At 35.6% G+C, this 22,561-nt stretch overlaps 1 protein-coding gene across 1 annotated transcript in view; it reads right to left on the bottom strand.

Moving 5' to 3' along the window:
- The window catches only part of tnr (tenascin R (restrictin, janusin)), a 249,180-nt gene that overhangs the window by 167,125 nt on the left and 59,494 nt on the right, over positions 1-22,561 (bottom strand). The window contains exon 2 of the mRNA XM_056478025.1: positions 10,519-10,551. The gene's annotated coding sequence lies outside the window, so the exon portion shown is untranslated. The remainder of the gene's footprint in view (positions 1-10,518; positions 10,552-22,561) is intronic.

Below are 22,561 nucleotides of genomic sequence, written 5' to 3'. Positions count from 1 at the left end.
TCACAAGGTCACTCGTCTGCTTGAATAAAAAATTTATTTATCCATAAATGAGGCCAACAAAGCCTCAATATGCTGTATTCATTTCTTAGGAGAGCGCTAGAACACAACATGAATATGAAAGTATTTTAACTTCCTAAACAAGCTGACTCAGCATATCAGAGTTCAGTAAGTTATCCAGGAATGCACCGTATCATACCCGTTATTAGATCTTAGAGCCTTCTCTATACTTTCTCCTGTGTACTTAGAGCAGCATCAATGCATCTTGAAGCAGTGTTTGTGCAGAGGCACTAATAAGAAATCATTGAGACTCACCTCATTTAAAATGCATGAGGCGATGGATCTCAGATCTAATCCTGGCAATTAGTAATTAACAAAAGAGACTCACAAGCACGCTTGAATCGCAGAGCTGTTTAGATAGCACTTTGCTGGACCTATTTGTCATTAATATCCAAGACAGGCTGAAAAATAACCAATAGTGATTTAGCGGGACAAACTTCCTGCAGTATTTTGTGTGGACCTGTCTGTGCCGCTGCCCTGTGGTTGATCACGGGGGGAAAGGCTTTCATTATTGTTTGACCCGTTCGCAATTAAACTGACCCCAGCTGTCCACACCGCGCACAGTGGCGGAAGCTCCCATCACTCTTGGGGTGAATAACTTCAACATTCGCTGCTTTGCATGCTTGAGCACTAATAAACATGCAGGGTGGAGTGTGTTAGCTAAGGCTGTAAAGATGGATGCTGAATAAATACATCAGAGCAGCATGGGTCCAAAATCGTTCTGGCACGGTTGGCTGTTGCTTTCATGTACTATCGATATCGGTTTTTGTTTTGTAAAATCTATACAATAAAGTTATAAGTAATATTATAGGTTATACAGCAGGGAATAATAATGCTAAACTACTTAAGAAACAAATGTTTTTAACTGTAAATTGTAAAATTACTAATATACTCTTAGCTTGGACTTTTACAGTCTTTTAACAATTGATTTCTTACCAAGACACATATTTGATTCTGCATTACTATTAATATATTAATATATATTACATGCATTGACAATATGTGTGAATTGCACTTTACAATATACCTGATTTTCCTTACATTACCTAATGAATACACAATATGTTAAACAATTTACCAATTCAAAATATTTATAAATATTAACTGCTTTTAAATAACTTGCTATGTATATGTATATACAGTATCAATTAAATGGCCAAGACATGATACATTAGAGCATTTTTTTGCAGTTTTAGTTTATTTTGCACCACACTGACTTCTCTGAACCAGTTGAATTGAACCACAATGCAGTCATGCGGCAACATCCACATCACTTGTTGGCCACGTGGCACTGAACATATTTCCCAAACTGCTTTTAGATTGGTCATAATTAGGACCAGACAGAATTTGCAGACTATTTCTGCTGAGAATTTTGTAAAAAAAAATAAATAAATAAAAAATAAAAACTCAGAATAATTGTGAGAGTATCGTAACTAAAAACTTAATATTTTAAATTAAAAATAATACCTTTTTAAACAAAATAATAATACCTTTGGTAAACAAAGAAAGTCTCTCAATACATCTACTAAAATATTACTTTACAAACTATTGTAGATAAAGCATATAAACATTTTCATATTAGTCGATAATATTACTGAAATTAACTTAAAAACAGAATAAATATAAATAAATGCACATCGGCTTGTTAAGTCATGAAGTATGGAATACTGTTTCCAGGACCAAGCCAATACTCATTTGAATTGAGAAAAATATTAGTTTATGACCACGTTTTAGTCATTATAGATATTAAAGTTAATTTCTTACAAAATTATGGTGTACACAACAGTCACTTGCTGCATCACAGACACCAATATTTAAACAATTTATTAAAAAATGAATCACATTTTGGCCATCTAATATATTGTGATCATAATTTTTTAAGTATTACAGTGCTTTGTAAATGTTTATTATTAACATTTGTTGAGCCTCACTGTACAGTTTGATAGAGTGCTTGGACCTGGAAGCGGCTTTGTGTGACCTCAGACTTAACATGCGATACAGTAGTTTGTATGAATCACTTCAGACAATCTATACATATCGAGAGTGAAGCGCACATGTAGCTTCAAAACTATGTTTTAATGCACTCCAAAAGGCAAAGGCACAAAATCACTTCAAAAGTTTATTTGTGATCTACCATGGAGGAGCTGAATCACTGTATAACATCAACCCATAATACACAGCGCATACAACTCCGGCAGCTGGTTTAGTCCAAAAATGTGCAGTACTTTTTGTTGTTTGGTCTGTTTGAGTTCAGATCATGTTCTTACCACAAATGAATCACTAATGTCACTTTTGGTCAGTTTAACGCATGCTTGCTAAATAAAGGTTTTCAAAAAACAAAACAAAACTAAACAAAACAAAACCCTGAACTGAACTGAACTGAACTGAATTGAATTGAACTGAACTGAACTGAACTGAACTGAACTGAATTGAACTGAACTGAACTGAATTGAATTGAACTGAACTGAACTAAATTAAATTAAATTTAAAAAATCTAGGTCATTTACACATGCTCACACAGACACTCACACACCTATGCACACTTGTTACAAATAAGATGTGTAAAAAATATATAGTAGGTTCTAGAATATAGTATCCAGATCCTCAAAAATGTAGGATTCATAACACAGTCCTGAGGCTGTAAAGTACTTACCACTGTTGTTGACCTAGCATAACCTATTGCCCACCTCTATTCCCAAAATGCAGAAATGTTTTTCCAACTCTCTTTATGCATGCTTCAGACACTAGCTCCTGTGGAGACACCACTGATGCTCCAAATGGCTACATGAACAGTTTTCGACTGGGCTCCTCTCAAACGTGCCACAGGGAAGAATAAAACATGAGCTTCCAGGTGCTAATTAAAAATTCCAATGCTGACAGACAACACCACGCCAGAGATGCAATCGTCTTGTCTCTCCGTGGGGGAGAGGAATAATATGATTATCTTTTCACAGAATCAATTGAGCTCGGTTTCATGGGAAAGAGGGACTGAGCAGAGTGAGCTGTCTGAGATGGAGAAACAAAGGGAGCGTAATGTTTTTGAAGGTCCTGCTTTCATGTCTCCAGCATCTGGTGCCTGGAGTCTTTGCAGAGCCTTTTTTGCACATAAACGCTTCAAACATTCTTCCTTGAAAACCAGCTAAGTGTAGAAACGTATCGTCTGAGACCATAACTAACAGCTGAGCGCTTTGAGAGCAGGTCTTTGACTCATAACTATACGGAGGTCAAAATGGTAAGATCAACAAAGCAAGCATTCATTTTCCTTATACACTTTCGCTGTCAACATGTGAAGATGTCTGCTCAAGGAAAACAGGTCCAAGTGTTTTGGTTTCTTCACAAACAGAAAGCATTTTCTTTTCCTTTTCCCTGGCTCTGGCTGAAAGCACACGAAGGATGTGCAATTAGAAGATCAGGATTATAATTAAGGGATTTAAACAGCCTTTCTATTATATCCGAGAGCTGCAGATCCTATTGCCACAAAAATAATGATCTGCTCTAGATGAAGATGCGCAATAAATGCTACATTGAATTTTAAACTGTTTATGTTGAAACTGAAATTATAATCTTATTTACCAGTGAAGATGATTTAAAATGTAATGTGCAAGAGTGTATCTAAAATATGGCTAATAATAAAATATAGCTGCAAGTTTAATGTAGTATCATTGATCATATAACTATTAACACACTTAGTCATGCCATACAAATACTATTTTAAATAATAAATGAAAGAGTTTTACAAGTCCACAATAAAAATGTTTTTTTATTTTCCTCAAGTGTTTCCTCAAGGGCAACAAGTTAGAATGTGACTGTAATTGCATACATTTCTACTATTTAGCATTTGAGAAAGAGTAGATCACAAATGTAGTATGTCTGAACTAATCAAACACGAGACAAAAAGTACCAGGATGACCTCAAGATTGTAAGATGATCATTTAATGAATCCGTACTATGACATAGAGGAAAGAAAGGATTTTTAAATGGCATAGAAGCAATAAAACTGATGGTGTTAATGACAATCAGCATTTATACTACACACATTTGTACTGTATACGTAGTACAAGACTTACACTACCGCTCAAACGGATGGGGTCTTGTTCGTTTTTGTATTTTTTTAAAGAAAAAAATTCTGTTCATCAAGGCAGCATTTATTAAATGTAAAAAAATAGTTAAATTGTTAAATATGTATTAAAATTAAAAAAATTATTGTATGTAGTTTCAAATGAAATTATTACTGCTGTCATTATTGCTTTTATAACTATTACAATTGATTTGAGTATAAAACTAATTAAAACCCCAATAAAAACTTGGAATCTCCTTTTTTATGATCTACTATCTTTTGTCTTACAATCCCAGGCTGAAAGTGTGTCTCAAGGCGGTGGTTGAGCCCATCTTGAAGCAGTAACTGATTGTTTGGCCCGTCTGCACCATTCGTTTTTAAGGGTATGAATCTAATGTCATTCCTCCTCATTACAGTACAGCCTTCCAATGCCTGTGCTAATTCCTCCACCAATCCCTTAGAGAAATCTCTCCGCTGCCCTGGCTAGCATAAATCATTTTTATCGCTGGTACTTCGGCCTCGATCTGCACAGACGGGTGATGTTTTAAACCCTATGTGGATGGTAAATCTGCCAACTTTAATTAAAATGGCATCTTTCCCCTTTTGTCCTGGTGACATAATGGCCTCCAAACTTCCTACAAAGGATCTCAGAGGACTGACCTCAAGGTAAAATATATTTATTTAAATACATATATATATCAAAAATAAAAGAACTACCTCATGCATTCTCTAAAAAATGACCTAGTTTAAAAAGTTTGGGCAAAAGAAAGTTTCAGAGATGCTGAATATAATAAATCAAAAATCTGCAAATATATAATACCAGCAAACAACAATGACCACCTGTCATTTAACGATTTCCACTACGCATAGAAGAAAACCCCTGAAACCCAAGGCACTCCACAACTGTCAAGGATAATAAAATGTTTCACTTTGGTTTAATGCAGTCATTCATCACATTTAAACAGCAATACAAAAAGGTTAAGTGAGATCCCACAAGATATATGTTTTATCATCAACGCTTTCCGCCACAAAGAGCCAAGTCATCCAAGGCCTCTTGTCTGTCTTCATTTCTGCTAATGACAGTGTGAAACTCAATCAATGAAAGCAATTCATTTGGCTTTGCATGCTAATCATTCAGCTATGCTAAACACATAAGCCCTTATTTGAGAAGAGCATGAATTGTGGCAAGAGTTTCCGCTCGCTCCAGCTGTAGAGCCGAAATGAAAAACTCATTGAGAAAAGTCAACACTGATTGCACTGTACTGCATTAAAACACAAATATTTATGCTGTGACATTTTCCACAAATCAATAACTTAATCCACTTTCTGCCAAATGCTTTTGAAAAAGGCCTTGCTGTACTGTAACGCTCTGGCCTTTTAACTACAAAAGGCTTTCTGTGAATTGAACTCAGGACCCTGAATCCATTCATTCTCATCTTCTAGATGTGTGTGTGGTAGCCACAGAAGCAGAATTCAGTTTCCTTAGTGCTGCACTGTCCTTAGTCACAAACGTGTCTAAAAAAGTCACAACTTATTCTTTACTGCTAAAAATTTAAACTGAAAATATATTTTTTTGCAACCCAGGCGCATTCTGAAAATGTAGCCCTATATACATTTCTGGAGAGCAACAAATACCTCCCAGCAGTATGTTTTTCTTTTTGCAGTTTTTGTTTTCGCAAATCCACCAGAGGTCGCTTTTTAAGATCTCAGATTTCTCTTGCAAGTGCTATTCGCGCCTGCTCTTCTCGCATAAATCCAACAGGGGCCGCTATCAGCAGTTGACTGACTGACTGACTGACTGACCAACCGACCGATCAACACACCCACCCATTTCCCTAAACCCAACCGATAGTGTTTTAAAAAAGCACCGTTTGACCAGCCCCCACCCACTTCCCTAAACCCAACTGACAGTGTTTTGAAAAGCAATCTCGAAAAAGAAAAATCCCCAGATTTTTTATCACGTTTTCAGATTTTAGCACATTCTCACACTGTTAAATAGTGGTTTATTTTATTTTTTGGCTTTAGTTTTTGTCTTACCTGCTTTCTGGAACCTCTCTTTACCAGACTTTAACCCTGTGATTATGGTCAACTCTGCATCTCAAGTCTGCCAATGTATGCTACGAGCCACTGGATAAACAGGTAACAGCGGGAAAGCTGTCCACATGAAGGTAAGTGGTCAGCTGCTAGCGCAAAAATGTACAGTGTCATACCGCTCCATAGCGTTCGTTTTAAAGACGACATGCAGCCATAAATACAAAATTTGCGATCTCCAGAAATGTATATAGGACTACGTTTTCAGAATGAGCCTACTGTATGTTGATTTTTTGACACTACCATTCAAATATTTGTACTAATTTATTGATTATTTTGCTAAGAAGCTAATATTTTGAAGAACACATTAAAATTGATCAAAGCAACAGTCAAAACTTAAATTAAATGTTAATTAAATAATTCATTCATTCAATAGGAGATTTAGTCTAAAACTGCTATTGTTTAGGAAAATATGAAAATTGAAAATAAAGTTTTTTTTGTTTGTTTTTCTTTTTAATAAAAGCACTCATTTACTTGTATTTTTTATAAAGGTTTTCCCACTTAATTTTGATCTACTTAATCACCAATAGTCTTTTCTAAGTCCTTAAGTCTTTAAAAAGAGACCAACATTAAGTCTGTGCTGTAAAGTCAAGATGTAAGAAATATAATTTTCAGACACATTACCTAAAATTAAAACAATGAACTGAATTATTGTACACTGAATGGGGTATATGACTTTTAATTTCAGTCTGCCAGCCCCAGGGCTTCTGGTTAATTGTCATCCCATACAAAATTGCTGCATCAGATCTGATTTCAGTGATCTTCACTGCCTGGCTGAGGTACGATAAAAAGTGGGTATCAGATCAAACAAGAAGCACTGCATTAAATTATATTTTTCTGCGCCATGTATTTAAAATATGAAAATTAATTTTACCCCAGTATTTTTAATGGAATTTCTGCACTAGTTTGCAGCTAATAACGACGTCTTTCGTATCTTTTTACGCTTTAACAACCAAAGGGATGCTTAAGTCCATTTAACTGATTAAGTTTGAATTACATTACAACATCGATGCTGTAAAAGGAACCTTCTGAAAATGAAAATAGTCACATAAAGCTTTCACCGGAAGTTCATCATTGGCTGAAAAACACTAGCTGTGCATATAGCTTATTGAAGGAAGTTATTTTGATTCATGTGAAAAGCACCACAGCATTAAAGTAGAAAACATGTTTCGTTTGTTTTTGTTTAAGATATTACTCAAATAAATGTAGCATTTGTAAGAATAAGCGACTTACAAAAACAATACAAAGATCTTTTCAACATTAGTGTGTGAACCTAGCCTGCTGTGTGGAATATCCAATTTCTACCATTTCCCTTTGGAGCCAGCCGCTAATTTTCCCATTTCATTTTTCATCTGGGCCCTGCTCTTTACCAGAAGACATAACAGTCATCGGTGTCTCCGAGACATTATCAAAACCTGACAAAGCACCCCAGTGTGGGCCTCATAAAGATCCTTTATGAGGCTGAGTGCATTAGCAGGACTTAGAAAAGCAGTGGGCTCCATTGATTTCATTCACACTGCAGCGTATTTACACTTCCTCTCTATCTGTTATCACACACAGCCTGCTATTGTTTTTCTCTGACGTAGACCACTTAACAGTGCTTGTTTTGAAAGAGGTGTTCCTTTAAGTGTAACTGGCTTGAGGAGGTATTTTTTATTTTGCCTTGATTGTCTTTTTGTGCAGTACATCTCTTACACACAGAGGTCTCTTTTTAGAAAGGAGGGGAGGTTAGCTTCTATTGAGCGATGTCTTTGCATTGATTTAGCACCCTGGACAGCTACTTAGAGACCACGATTTTTCCTCTATGAAGCAAAATCAACAATTAAATAGATTGAGACGCTGGTTTGTTACCCCGTATGTTGTTGTTTGCATGGAGCATTGTCTTTGTCTGGGAGCTAAATGAAAACGGTACTTTACGATGGCTGTTTGATAGTGATAAAGATTTTCCTGCTGACCTTTTATCACAAGGCAGTGCGATGCTTTTGCTAGACTGACAAGAAAAGTGCTGCCTACCGCATTGAGCCATCAAGTTCTTTTCTTTTCCAGGCACCTCAACTTGGGTTCGATTTTTGTTTATACATGCCATTAGAAAAGCTAAAATATACACTTTTAAAGATCAAAACGCCAAGAAAACCTTTAAACTCACAATTTTTCTGAAGTTTTATCACTGCAGTGTGACTTCTGGCTTCTTACTGATATTTTACTGTATGCAAGCTTTTAATTCTCTGCATTTTTTTATTTGTTATTGTATATCTTGTGGCACTTTAAGTTTAAGAAATGCGCATCATAAATAAAATGTATAATTATTATTAATAATAATAATAATTTTAATAAATACAGTTGAATTTCAGAGATTACAAAATGTAACCTTGTAACCAGAATTTTCAGAATTTAAACTCTAGATCAGCAGTGCCCAATTTTTTTCATATGATGGGCCAAAAACTAAATATCATTGAGACCCATGGGCCGAAGGTAAATATGCCAAACTATATTACACGTAAGTTGCCATAAGTCATTTTCTAACGTATTTTCTAATATTGAAGAAATAAATTGAAAACATTTAAGGGTCACAAAACACCAAAACACATTTTTCGAGATGTTTATATTTATGTGTCACACTGCTAAAAACACTATTAGGACACAAATATTTAGCTAACAAGTAAAAATTGGTTGTTTTTGGATTGTTTAGAGTAAATTCATTCCTACGCTTTAAAAAAAAATTTTAAAGCAACGTCCCAGCGATGAGATCATTGTGTAAATTCCAGCATGGAGATTGACTGTCTCTACCAGCCGGTACAAAGTGACATCAGCACATCTGTTCATTAATTCATGAGAAAGACTTGGTTCGAACCAATCAGCATGCTCTATTGTTAACAAGATGCAACTTTCTTAATATGCATGATATAGCTTCAAAGACTCCTCTTACCTGTTACAGACGCCATGTTGTGTTGCCAACCGTAATTCAAACAAGTAGTAGAACAATTGTTTTGAGACAAGGGTTGTCAGTGTTGCGTTTATAAATGTGCCGCAACAACGGTTTTGCTTCCATTTCCCCACGATGAGAGCACCAATCAGGTGTAGACCCACATATGTGGATTACAGTGGTCTGCTAACATGTGACAAAAATATGTTTGTAAGGAACATTATTTACCCAAGAGTTTTTCGCATCTGGAAATGGTGAAATCCAGATTTGCCACTTGTCTCCTTTAAAAAAAACACGTGTTCCAGTTCGTGTTGATTGTCCTGTCTCTATGGATTTGCTAGGTGTGTGATCGGTGTTCTTTGTTTATGTTTATTCAGATGGCAAAATTAGTTAGTATCGTCAGCAGGACTCTTTCAGTTTTTAAAGACATACCTTAATCAAAATGATTCAGTTACTAAGTTTACAGCAATATCACTACAATATTACGAACTGAAAATCCTCCACTTCCACACAGCTCTCAGATCCTCTGTAAATGCTGCTCTCCGAATTACTGTCTAGCTCTCCTGCATCTGTATTTGTGTTGCCTCTGTGAAAATCAGGTGTTGTGCATGTACTAAAACTCCCCTTTTCATGCAAACCCTTCCCTCTTTCGCCACTCGACACTGCCACCTAAACAAAGCCTGACTCACCCACTTTCCTGACTTTTTCCAAACTAGAGGTGTGAAAACACCCTTCAGAGACGGGGGGTTCTTGCCCCTTTAAATTGTATTTACTAATGCAGTATATATTAAAATAAAACATAAATGATCACATTAATAGCACAGTGGAGTTCAATGCTGAATACATTAGTCAAGCAGAATCTGCCTTTGCCTCCATTTGTTAACTGATATCTCTGAATTTAAAAAAAATCTGATTCATTTAATTGAAGTGTTAGATTTGCATTAGCTTCTTGTAGCTCAAGTATAAAATAAACAAGCAAAGTATTACATTAAATTAGAAATAATAGTCTCTAAACCATCCCCATTATTCTCCCTCTCTTCTTAGATGGGATGGTGGACCAAATCAAAGGTTACTATGGCCAGCTTTGGCCTGCAGGCACTAATTTGGGCATCTCTGCTCTAGACTGTCAGAATTGCAATAAAAAGAATTGTAAATAATAGAGTAGTAATCCTGCAATTCTGATATGAAAATTCTGTCATCTTAATGTAAGTTTGAAATTTTGCCTTGCAAATTTAAGTTTGATTCACAATTTTTGACTTTTTTTTCTTAATAATAAGAGAAATAAAGTCAAAATTGTGAAATAAACTGACAATTACCTTTACTTGTGTATATGTATTTTTATTCAGAGGTGATAATTCAATGTAAATGAATTGAATGGTTTCACTCTTACCGTCTTCTGCTCTGGAATTTCCCCAGCAGTTATCTGAAAAATAAGAAAAAAATAAAGTCACAATTATTTTCCTCAAGCCACCAATGTAATGATGCTATTTTATTCCTCAAATTCTCAAAGGCGGAAAGTCAACCACTTTAAAAGCTAGTTGCATAATATTTCAGTCGTTTTCATAATTTAACAGCGAGTGCAGCGAGAACCACACTCTAACACAAATATCTGAATGGTTGAAGATAAACATTATGCTCCGCCAGACGCCCCCAAACCTCCATTTGATGCTATGTGTCATTTGCTTTAAAGAGGTTGGTCCTTTGGTTAAAAGGGTCATAAAAGCAAAACAACACTTGGACGCTGGTTGTGTAAACGTAGGCATGTTAGAAGCAGAAACGAACAAAAAAGAAAAGCATTACATCGAGTTGCAAATCCCTCCTATGCTTGCAGTCTTAGAAAATGCCTTCGTACTTAGACAAAGTCTCTATAGTTTGCAGAAGAACACGTAATTAGGCACTATTTTTGTTCTGCTCATAAATGCTTCTTTTGAGGTGGAAATTACTAGAGGAAGCTCTGTACCTAATAACCAATGTCTTTTATTTCATAAGCAGAGTGCAAAAGCATCCTTCATATAACAGATGCTCAAAAAGCTACAGAACATATTAGTTGCAAACATTACTGTAAATTACAGTTAAAATGAGTGGGGAAATAATAACAACAATCTGGACATCGTACACATAATTATTTATTTTCCATATAAGTTTGTTTACTGACTGTCTACAACTAAGCAACTATTATGATGATTTATTGTAAATGTTTATTCTACAACATCACTCCATGTCACAAGTAATCTACTCATTAGCACAAGATTGTGCAGTATCAGTAAATCCAGAATGAAACAAAAGCCCTTCAGGGCCATTTAAAGTACTGTGCTATATGTTCTGGTTACTTTCGGTTTCTCTTAGCATGTGGTCGAGAGTAACGCACATGAAGATTATTTCTGGGGTTGATTTAAATGTTGAAATATATGTGCTCTGTTTTTACTAAAGCTATATTTTTGCAAATATGCAAGGGTCATCTGATTATAATCAGTTTTATACCATCTGTATTGTGTTGTACAAACACATCTCCATGGTTTACACATTATGCTGGTGGTGTAAATGTGTCATTTTGCTAATATTCAATTCAAATGGTTTCATTAATAGATTTTCCCCATAAGCATATTAAGATTTGTATAAAAAAATGTGCATTAGTAAAATTTGACTGCTGGCTGAATTGAACATGTTAAAGTAAAATTAAATTAGTCATTTAGCAGAACACATACATATATACATATATACATATAAGTAAACACATAGATATATACACAATCTGGACATCATACGCATAATTATTTATTTGTCGTATAAGTTTGTTTACTGACTGGCTACAACTAAGCAACTATTATGACGATTTATTCTAAATGTTTATTCTACAACATCACTCCATGTCACGAGTAATCTATCATTAGCCCAAGATTGTGCAGTATCAATAAATCCAGAATCAAACAAAAGTGCTTCAGGGATCATTGATGTGCTGGGGCTCTTTAGACAAGGGATTCATAAAGATCATAAAAATCATAAGTCCGAGGCACCTGAAACAACTAGGTAAAAAAGTTTAAAATATTTTATCGACATGGCTATTGTTAAAAAAAAGCACTGTGCTGTTTTTTAAAAACAACAGCCATGTCAATCAGTACGTTTACATGGACACCAATATTGCGATTTTAATAGGATTAAGAAAATACTTTGATTAAGAGTCTACCATGTAAACAGTGATTTTTGATTAATTTAATCCAATAATTGAACTAAACAAATGGAATTAAGACATGAGGAGTCTGCCTAGTTTAGTCACATTATTGAAGTGCGGTACAGACATGTAAACACTTTAACTATTACTGTCATACCGGACTTTTTGCCACAATTTGCAACATGATAGTTTATACACCGATGACTGTTTGACACTATTCTCTGCCTGCACCTATCGAGTCAGTAAATGACCACAGAAACACTGTGAAATGCAGAGTTTTTTTTCTTCCTTTATCGTGCAGTATTAAATTCCAATAAAACAATACACTTCCACCAGTCCTTACTTCGTACTCGCTTCCAATACCTTAGTTTGTCACGGGGGGCATGAATGAAATGTTCCTGAATGAAAGTGGAAGTGCCAAACTGCAGTTAAAGTCAACAAATTAAAATGAAACACCCAAAATTACATGAAATGTGGATAGTGTGGTGACGCAATGACGTTACTGGAATTATGTGCTATAACATGTAAAACGGGATCATGAAAGGAACATTCAAAAAGCAACTCATGTAAACACCTTAATCATAATATTGAGTTATTCAGATTAAGGCAAATAATTTAATTACAGATGTCCATGTAAACGTCTCTGAAGGCTTTTTAACTATTTCAGCTACTTTTTACGTGCCTTGGACTTGACTATGATTGTACAATATTAATTTAAAAAGGTAAGATGCTATTTTGCATAAATGAGTCTCCTTTAGAAAATGAATATTTTATCTATTTCTAAATGAATATAACCAGTATATGTTGGTGCATTTAAACAAAAACCCTTTTTTAAACTGGTATATCCATTATGATTAGGGTCACCTAACATGTTTGGGAATAAAGAGATAACACATTTAAATTCCAACAAGTTATTGCAAAGAAATTAGAGCTACAAATCTTCAAATATTTTTTATATATTGTTTTTTGTTTCTCGTGATTTTTCCTGTTTATTAACATTTAATTCAATATTTTCCCCAACATAATTATTTGGGGGCAGCACAGTGGGTAGCACAATCGCCTCACAGCAAGAAGGTCGCTGGTTCAAACCAGTTGGCATTTCAGTGTGGAGGTTGCATGTTCTCCCCCTGTTTGTGTGGGTTGCGTGGGTGCTCCGGTTACCCCGACAGTCCAAAGACATGTGGTGTGGGTGAATTGAATAAGCTAAATTGGCCATAGTGTACGCATGTGAAAGAGTGTGTGTGGGTGTTTCCCATTGTTGAGTTGAAGCTGGAAGGGCATCCGCTGTGTAAAACATATGCTATAAGTTGTTGGTTCATTCTGCTGTGGCGACCCCAGATTAATAAAGGGCCTAAGCCAAAAAGAATATGAATGAATGAATAATTATTTGGGTGTACTAGTTTTGGGACAGTGATCTTGCGTTTTTTCGTTTTTGTTTTGTTTTGTTTTTGTTAGATTAGTTCCGGTTTTGGCTTTGGTACTAATATAATGTGCACAAATATTATTGCAAACCATCCTATAAAAATAAATGAATAAAAGAGATCGGTGATGGGTGTACTCATTTATGCTGAGCACTGTGTATTGCATATTCCATTAAACATGCTGGCGAATTTCACTGACACATGTTGTAAGTATGGCAAATGTTTTGATGCCCACTGATTCATTGAAAAATGTTGAGTCATTAATTTGACCAATTGGTAACATAGATACTCTCCTGTCACTTTGTTGGGTTTTTAATGCATAGGAACAACAACTAAAAAAACAGATTAATGTGTGTAATACTTGTTTTTTGAAAAGGATGGCCACTAATTCTGCTGTACTGAATATTAGCAGTGCTGTGATTACTTGTTTGTTACCTTGCCAACACCGCTTACTTGTGTATGTGTGTACAGTATGTGTGTATATACACATTCATTCTTGCAAGATATCAACTTGATTTTTAAAACAAATAAATGCAGACTGATTTACATAGTTTATATCTCAATTTTATTCTTAACAGGATTTTGGAAATAGTTATATTTGGGAATTATAAAATCCGAATAAAGGCAAAGCAAATGTCTGAACTCATTTATTTATTCATTTTCTTTTCGGCTTAATCCCTTTATTAATCTGGGCTCGCCACAGTGGAATGAACCACCAACTTATCCAGCATATGTTTTTTTATGCAGCGGATGCCCTTCCAGCTGCAACCCATCTCTGGGAAACATCCATACACTCTCATTCACACTCATACACTACAGCCAATTTAGCCTACCCAAAGCACCCTGAGGAAACCCACGCGAACGCGGGGAGAACATGCAAACTCCACACAGAAACGCCAACTGACCAGTGAGTAATCTTGCTGTGAGGCGACAGCACTACCTACTGCGCCCCCGCGTCACCCAATGTCTGAACTGCAAAATATGAAGTTAGATTTGAAGGAAAGCCAGTAAACTTAATTGCAAGAAAAAAAGTTCCGAAAAGTAAAATTAAAATGGTAAGAAGCAAAAGTCAGAAAGTTTATTCAAAGTATATACCTCACAAATAACTTGTAATTATGTTGGAAACATGCACATAACAAAAAAAGCAACTTCATCTCACAATTGTGACCTTTTTTAAATTACAAAAAAGTTGCAATTAACTTTTATCATTGTTTAAATGTCTCCATATGATTAGAAAGAATTGCATTATACAGTATTTGAATAATGTCACCTTGATTTTCAAAAGAGCCCGATGCAAACTGAGACAGGATGCCACACATTCACACATATTTGGTGTGAAAGCAAAGTAATCAATGACACTTTTTAAAAGTGAAAGGGTGACCCTCAAGGCAGAGCAGATCTATAGGCAGCACATTAGTCCTCTGTGATGACAGACGTGAGTTTGAATGATTAATGGAGCATGTGGTTGAAATAAAGACTTATTGATGTGACCTTTGAGTGCAGGATTTTGCTGCAAATGGAATGACATAAATCTGTAGGACTAATCCTTCCAGATATTTCCATACCATCATCGTCCTTGTCAGAGAACACAAATAGTGTAATAATGTGGCGTGGATATTGTGCAATGAATGTGTGGACTTACTTGAATGTCATTCAAAGAGTAAGACACAATGTTAAGTGCTTATAATGGTTTGTGATAAAAAATTAGAACTTAATTTTAAATTAAATAATAAAGAGAAACGGATTTTTTTTTAAACTTCAGTTAAAAAGTCAATAACAGTGAGTGAATAACAGTTAGTCACACTGGTTTTTCACACTTTATGAATTGTTTGTTTTAATTTTGCTAAATTTTTCTATTAAAATTCAAATAAAAAACAAAATGAAATGACAGGCAAATAACACTGGCTGAAAATTTGTTTTCTGAAACACTACTGGTACAAAAATAAATAAATAAACAAAAATAAAAATTTTACAGAGCTCAGCATAAATGAATACACCCCATTTTGAAAATAAACCTATTAATTTCTCAGTGAATACAGATAACATATTTTGTTGCATTTAAACATATTTAGTAAACAGGTTTATTTATTATATATGATATAATTAGGGGTGACGCAGTGGCGCTGTTGTCTCACAGCAAGAAGATCGCTGGTTTGAGCCTCGGCTGGGTCAGTTGGCATTTCTGTGTGGAGTTTGCATGTTCTCCCTGCGTTCGCGTGAGTTTCCGCCGGGTGCTCCGGTTTCCCCCACAAGTCCAAAGACATGCGGTACAGGTGAATTGGGTCAGCTAAATTGTCTGTAGTGTATGTGTGTGAATGAGTGTGTATGGTTGTTTCCCAGTGATGGGTTGCAGCTGAAAGGGCATCCGCTGCGTAAAAACATATGCTGGATAAGTTGGCGGTTTATTCCACTGTGGCGACCCCAGATTAATAAAGAGACTAAGCTGAAAAGGAAATGAATGAATGAATGAATACAATTTATTATAATATTTTAGTCACCAAACATTTAGAAATAGAGAGATAATACATTTAAATTCATGTGAACCATTGCAAAATAAATTACAAACTACAAAAGTTCAACAAAATTTTATATATTTATTGTTTCTCTTGATTTTTCCCCAACATAAATTTGGGCTACTGTTTTTTTGACCCGTTATTGTAAATTATTTTGTTAGATTAGCTCCAGATTTGGCTTCATTACTGCCTAATCAAATGTAAACGCACATATAAAATGTTAATATCTAGTCTCAAAAACTTGTCCTTGTGATGATTAGCTCCAATTTCCTTAAATATATTTCATATAAATGTCTTAACTATACACACGAAAGAGCTGATAAAAATGCATTCTCCAACTGTTTAAGGATAATTTCACTATACAGGGTATCTGCAGGTCTCACCAAGTTAAATTTAAGACTTTTTAAGACCATTATGAATGAAATTTTAGACTTATTAGGCTAAATGCTAAAGATTTTTTTTTTCAAATATTCCAGTTGGAAAAGATTTTCACTTGCCCAATTAAAAAGTTATTATAATTACATTTAATAATACAATAATAATAATAATTTAATAATAAAAATATAGGTCAGGTCAGTATCTTCAGCAGTAAATAAATGAAATTTTAAACAAATGTTACTTTAAGGAAAGTAATAAAATGCTATTTTTAAATAAAACGTTTTATTGAGATGGATTGTTGGTGATTGTATGGGTGTTAATGGCCAGATTGGGTAGCTATACACAAACAAAGGAAAATTAAGACCCGTTAAAAAGATTAAATACCTACAATACAATATTTCTATAGACTTAAAATTTGCTTTTGAGATTTAAGACATTTTAGGACTTTAACACCCCGCAGATACCCTGCAAAACCAAACGCCCCATTTACGCGGGGCGTCAGCTTCAATGCTTCCCGTTGCCGAACTGCATTGTGGATCCGTAGGCACTGCTTCAGCGACGTTGCTCGCTGCAGAAGTTGGGAAATTCTCAACTTTTCAAGCGCCAACGGAAGCGTCAGCCAATCAGATCGCTGTATTCAAATACACCAGCTCAGTCAGTAGCCGATTGCTGACTAATTTCATTGGCTAACGCTGCTATGATGATCGTGTCAGTCCCAACTTCAGACACGCCCTCTGTCAAGTGTTGACGCTGAAGTCCCGTGTGAATGGGGCGTAAGTCTTTTTACTTAATTCCAAGACCTCTATTTATTTCTAAAGCTGTGCATAGATTACATCTATTCTCAATCAGTCTGAGTAATTTTAAAACGATCACTAATTAGCCACTTTAATAGTTTAGATAACGACTCTATATTGCCTTCTAGCAGCAAAAACTGAATTCTGTGATTTTGGCTGATGGGCTTTTAATGAGTAACAATATCTACTTTTTTTGCCTCGTAAGAGGAAATGCTCCTGCAGACAGCAGCCGTTGTCTAACCACAGATTTAATGTGTCATTACAGCACAGGCATGCATCATGGTGTAAGTCTCTCAAGAGAAGCTCATTCAAACAAACACAGATGCTTCCATCTGTTAAGCTCATATTTACCACCCCGTCCCAATTCTTCTCCCTCTGTCTTGTGTGTGTGGGCAGTCGAGGTGGGAATCGATCTGGGTTTTCCCACCCCATTCATCTAACTCTCTGCCACTGTCCGCCCCGCTACCGCTCAAGGACCCGAAAGCTCAGAGGTGCAGGGATTCTGAAAAGATCTTTAAAGCTTTTTTTCTTCTTAGCGAGATATTGATGGTGCACTCAAGCGATAATGTAAACAAAATTTGCTTTCACTCTATGTATAGGCTATATGTTTTTCTAAGTGGGCTATTTAACTTGGAAAAAGGTAGCCGGAAATGTCAGTGTTGTTTAAAGGTCATGAAAGAAGTGTCTGAAGTAGCACTCCTGTTTTTCCAATAATTATACACCATTTAATCATTTATCGGCTGCCTTTGTCCTCTAGCTCTCCTTTTGTCTGTTGTGCTTGATGTAAAAGGCAGAATAATTCAGAGAAGCCCTTTATGAGAATATGATGGCCTTTTTATGTTTCTCTCAAATATCCTTATGTATAATTGATGGAGAGCTCAACAGCTCGACTGTATATGGAGATGAACTGTATGCTCAAGAGCATTTTTACAACAGTTTTGAATGAGCACTTAACCTTGATAAAAAAATAATAATAATAGCGCTTTCTATTCTTCCATCCTAAAGAATTAGAAAAGCTCAATAACCACCCACTAAAATGTCATTCGGTGTAACAATAGTGTACTTAAAATGTTTTAAATAATAATGCTTGTCAGTCTTGTTTAGAACAGCAATGATTTGATGGCATATTTAAAAAGTCTATTTTTCAAAGATCATAGTGCAGCCTGAAAATACTAATTAATTTGCAAAGCTTTATACATTCCAAGTAAGTTTTTGTGTTTAATTAATTAAAAAGCTAACTTTTTTTTGTGTGTGTATAAAAATACATAAATCATTTTTGTTGACAAAAGTGAATGGGAGATTAAGTGGGCATTTCAGTAAGGCAAAAGACATATTAGTGTTAAATATTCAGCTGGACATTGATGGACATGTTGGACATTTATAGGAGGTTGACAAGACTGATTTGAACATCTGAAAACTAAGCAGATCTCAATAAATTAATTACAAAAATCCAACACAAATTCAACTTGTTTGATGTAATAAACACACTAAGTATTAGATTAATTAACATTTACATGAAAATGAATCATTACAGGCAGCACGGTGGCGCAGTGGGTAGCACAATCGCCTCACAGCAAGAAGGTCTCTGGTTTGAGTGCCAGCTGGGTCAGTTGGCATTTCTGTGTGGAGTTTGCATGTTCTCCCCATGAACGCATGGGTTTCCTCCGGGTGCTCCGGTTTACCCACAAGTCTAAAGACATGCGGTACAGGTGAATTGGGTAAAACTAAATTGTCCATAGTGAATAAGTGTGTATGGATGTTTCCCAGTGATGGGTTGCAGCTGGAAGGGCATCTGCTGCGTAAAACATATGCTGGAAGCCGAAAAGAAAATGAATGAATGAATGAATGAATCATTACATTAAGCCAATTAAACTGTGCTATCCCAACTAAAACCAATTTATATGTATTAAAATATGTTTTATAATTAAATGAAGTAAAGTTTGAGTGTACTTAGGGTGTAGCCTTGTATTAAAATACAACAACATTACTATAGTATTAGTAATAATTATTAAATTATTATTATCACGATATTATTAAAATGATTCCAGGTAACTTATCCATTCATTCATTTTCTTTACGGCTTAATCCCTTAATTAATCAGGGGTCACCACAGTGTAATGAACTGCCAATTTATCCAGCATCATCCAGTTTTACGCAACAGACGCCCCTCCAGCCACAACCCAGCACTGGGAAACATCCATACACTCTTGCATTTACACCCACACATACACTACGGCCAATTTAGTTTATTCAATTAACCTATAGCGCATGTCTTTGGACTGTGGGGAAAACCGAAGGAAATCCATGCGAACATGGGGAGAACATGCAAACTCCACACAGAAATGCCAACTGAGCTAGGGATCGAACCAGCAACCTTCTTGCTGTGAGGTGTTTGTGCTACCTACTGCCCCATTGTGACGCCCTATGTTGTTTTATTTTAAAATAAATATATCTAATATATTTATAAATATATCTAATAAATCTGATCTCATCTTTGATCCATATTTTGCACAGTAAAAAAGGCTGGGTTTCACACAATGGATTTGTGTTGGGACAACATGAATGAAGTTAACTTATTTGTTTATAAATATTTAAGTAGATTGAACATGAAGCAATTAAGTTGTCCCAAAGAAACTCAAGAATAGTGTTGTTTCAGCTCATTTAAAGTGAGTAGATAAACAGCAAATGTTATATTTTTAGTGTAGCTTTACGTGATTAATTTTTTTCAGTGTGTTACAATGCATGAATTTCTTTGTCCATCCCCAACGGTAAATGGTGTTACTAAGTTGTCGTGTCTGCCCTTAAAACAAGAGTTCTTTAACAAAGGCTGAACAACAGGATGGCAAACAGTCTTTCTTACAGCTGCTACTGCCTGATGTTTCGCTTGTGTTTGTTCTTTTTCCTCTGTGATTCAAAACAAAGGTTTAGTTTCTTGCATCCTCTAAACACTGTTACATTGATATCAATAATAGCGACAAGGCTGAATTCCCAAACTGCAATTTGACAGTAACACATTTAATAAATAAATAAACCACTCTTCCGCAAATAATTAATGAGAAAATCTGCATCCTTCATTAATCTCAGTCAATTTAGAAACAAAGGCTTGGTCTTTGATCCATATTAACGTTATGAGTTTCTGCTGAACCAGTCTTTAGAAATTAAATCCCCACTTCACCAAGTAAGCTTCGAAGATTTATTTATTAATTTATTTTATTGGAGGCAGAAGGATGCGGTTCTGGTTTGTTTTAGAAGAGCTTTGATTTATTGCAAAGCTGGAAACTGGGCTAGATAAGAAGAGAGGAGTTTTATACAAATAAGTTCACCGGCACATTGACCGAGAGTCCCACGAATCCCCCGTAGTGTGTGTCGTTTATTAGTGATGGGGCTCTCATAGTTCCTGCATCTCTAAAGAGTGAATAGGGAATTTGTACTGTGAGTATTTTTTTTTTTAAGAAAGAGAAACTCTTCTGCTCAAAAAGGATATGGCAAAAATGACAAATTCCTGCTTGATAGGATAATCCCAAGGTATTCCATCATAGGTGAGACATGCATCATTTCTCTTTTGAAGGTAGGAGCCAAGGTGTCTGCAACTCTCCTCAGACAGCACGAATGCTATGAGAACCTAAAAAAGGCTGTTACCCTCTTTGCTGGATAATAACATTTTGATCAACAAAGCAAAATTCATCTTATATCTTTGTAAACACATTTTTTGCTTCATAAATAAATAAATAAATAAATAAATAAATAAATTATATAATGGCCAAAAACTCCACCAAGATAAAGTAATTGTATGCAGAACCATAAACCTATAAAGATGATCCTTTAAATAAAGTATAATTATGGAGACTCTGTTCATCATAACGGAAAGCTACGTTGTGTTTGCTGGCTTCATGCATCGCGAAGCCCAGTCAGTCAGTCAGTTCGTCAACATGTAACCTTAAACAAATAACTAACAGCATACAATTACAAAAAAGTTCACTCTGCTATAACTCACATTTGAATACGTTTTGGTGTGGTGAGCAGCAACTGAAGGTTTTGAATGAGGAGTTGTAATGTAGCCTTGATGGGAATGAATTTTGGTGTGGCACCCCACCATGGAAGAATGAATGTTGCAGAAACCACATAGACAGCTGGTGTCACCCTCTTTCACGATTAACTGGTTAACAAAAAACTATTCCATCAGGCAAGTGTATGATTCAGCCAGAATTTTGTCTGTTAGATTTTTATTTTGGCTTTCAATTTAAAATTTTAATTATGATTTTTTTACTATTTAAAAAAATCATAAAACGAAAAGTATGCAGTCTGAATTTAAATGTAAAGAGAATATACTTAAATGCATATAGATTCTAATAGTGTATAATTTTCAAGATTTTTAAGACTGATTGTTAGCTAATTGCCTTAGAAATGTGCAAATATAACTAGACAGGTAATGTTTGTCAATAAAAAAAAATTGAAATTGACTAGTTGACAGTTTAAACTAAATTTAAAAGCTTGAAGTTGGAAGGTTTTACATGCCATGGATAGAACAACAAAATGCACATAAAACACTTATGCACTTCATTTAGTGAAGTTTATTTAGAAACAATTTTGATAGGATCACGTGCTTATGACTGACCACAGCCGGTGCCGCATTAGCTAATATATGATCCTCCAATCAGATGATTCCTATGTCACTATAAATAACCACAGTCCACACATAAATAACCACATTCCACAACCATCTTTGTCTGGAAAAAAGCCCCTTTCCTTCCCTTCTCCCCCCTTTGGGGGGGAATTGGACACCTAGATTGGGCGGCATGGCAGCCCAGTGGTTAGCACTGCTGTCCCACAGCAAAAACACAGCCAGCTCTGGTCCCTGCCGGACCGATCAGCATTTCTGTGCGGAGTTTGCATGTTCTTCTCGTGTCTGCGTGGGTTTCCCCCGGGTACCTCGGTTTCCTTCCACCATCCAAAGATATGTGTTATTTGTAAACCACGCCAAATGGGCACCCAGCATCAGTATTTTTCCTTCTCAAAGAGGTTCAACTTTAGCCACATCAGAGGGTGAGTTTTTGAGATCAACCTGAGCTCAATCGCCTCTCTCGCCCTGCGAATGGGAGGGAGCCTTGGGCTCGAGAATCCCTCAAACTCAGGGCTCTCCCGTGGGACAGCATGCCAA

Source organism: Danio aesculapii, chromosome 2, assembly GCF_903798145.1.
Source record: "Danio aesculapii chromosome 2, fDanAes4.1, whole genome shotgun sequence".
In the NCBI taxonomy this organism is placed as follows: Eukaryota; Metazoa; Chordata; class Actinopteri; order Cypriniformes; family Danionidae; genus Danio; species Danio aesculapii.
The sequence above is the reverse complement of the archived record's forward strand: the minus strand, read 5'-3'. Positions and strand labels throughout refer to the sequence as shown.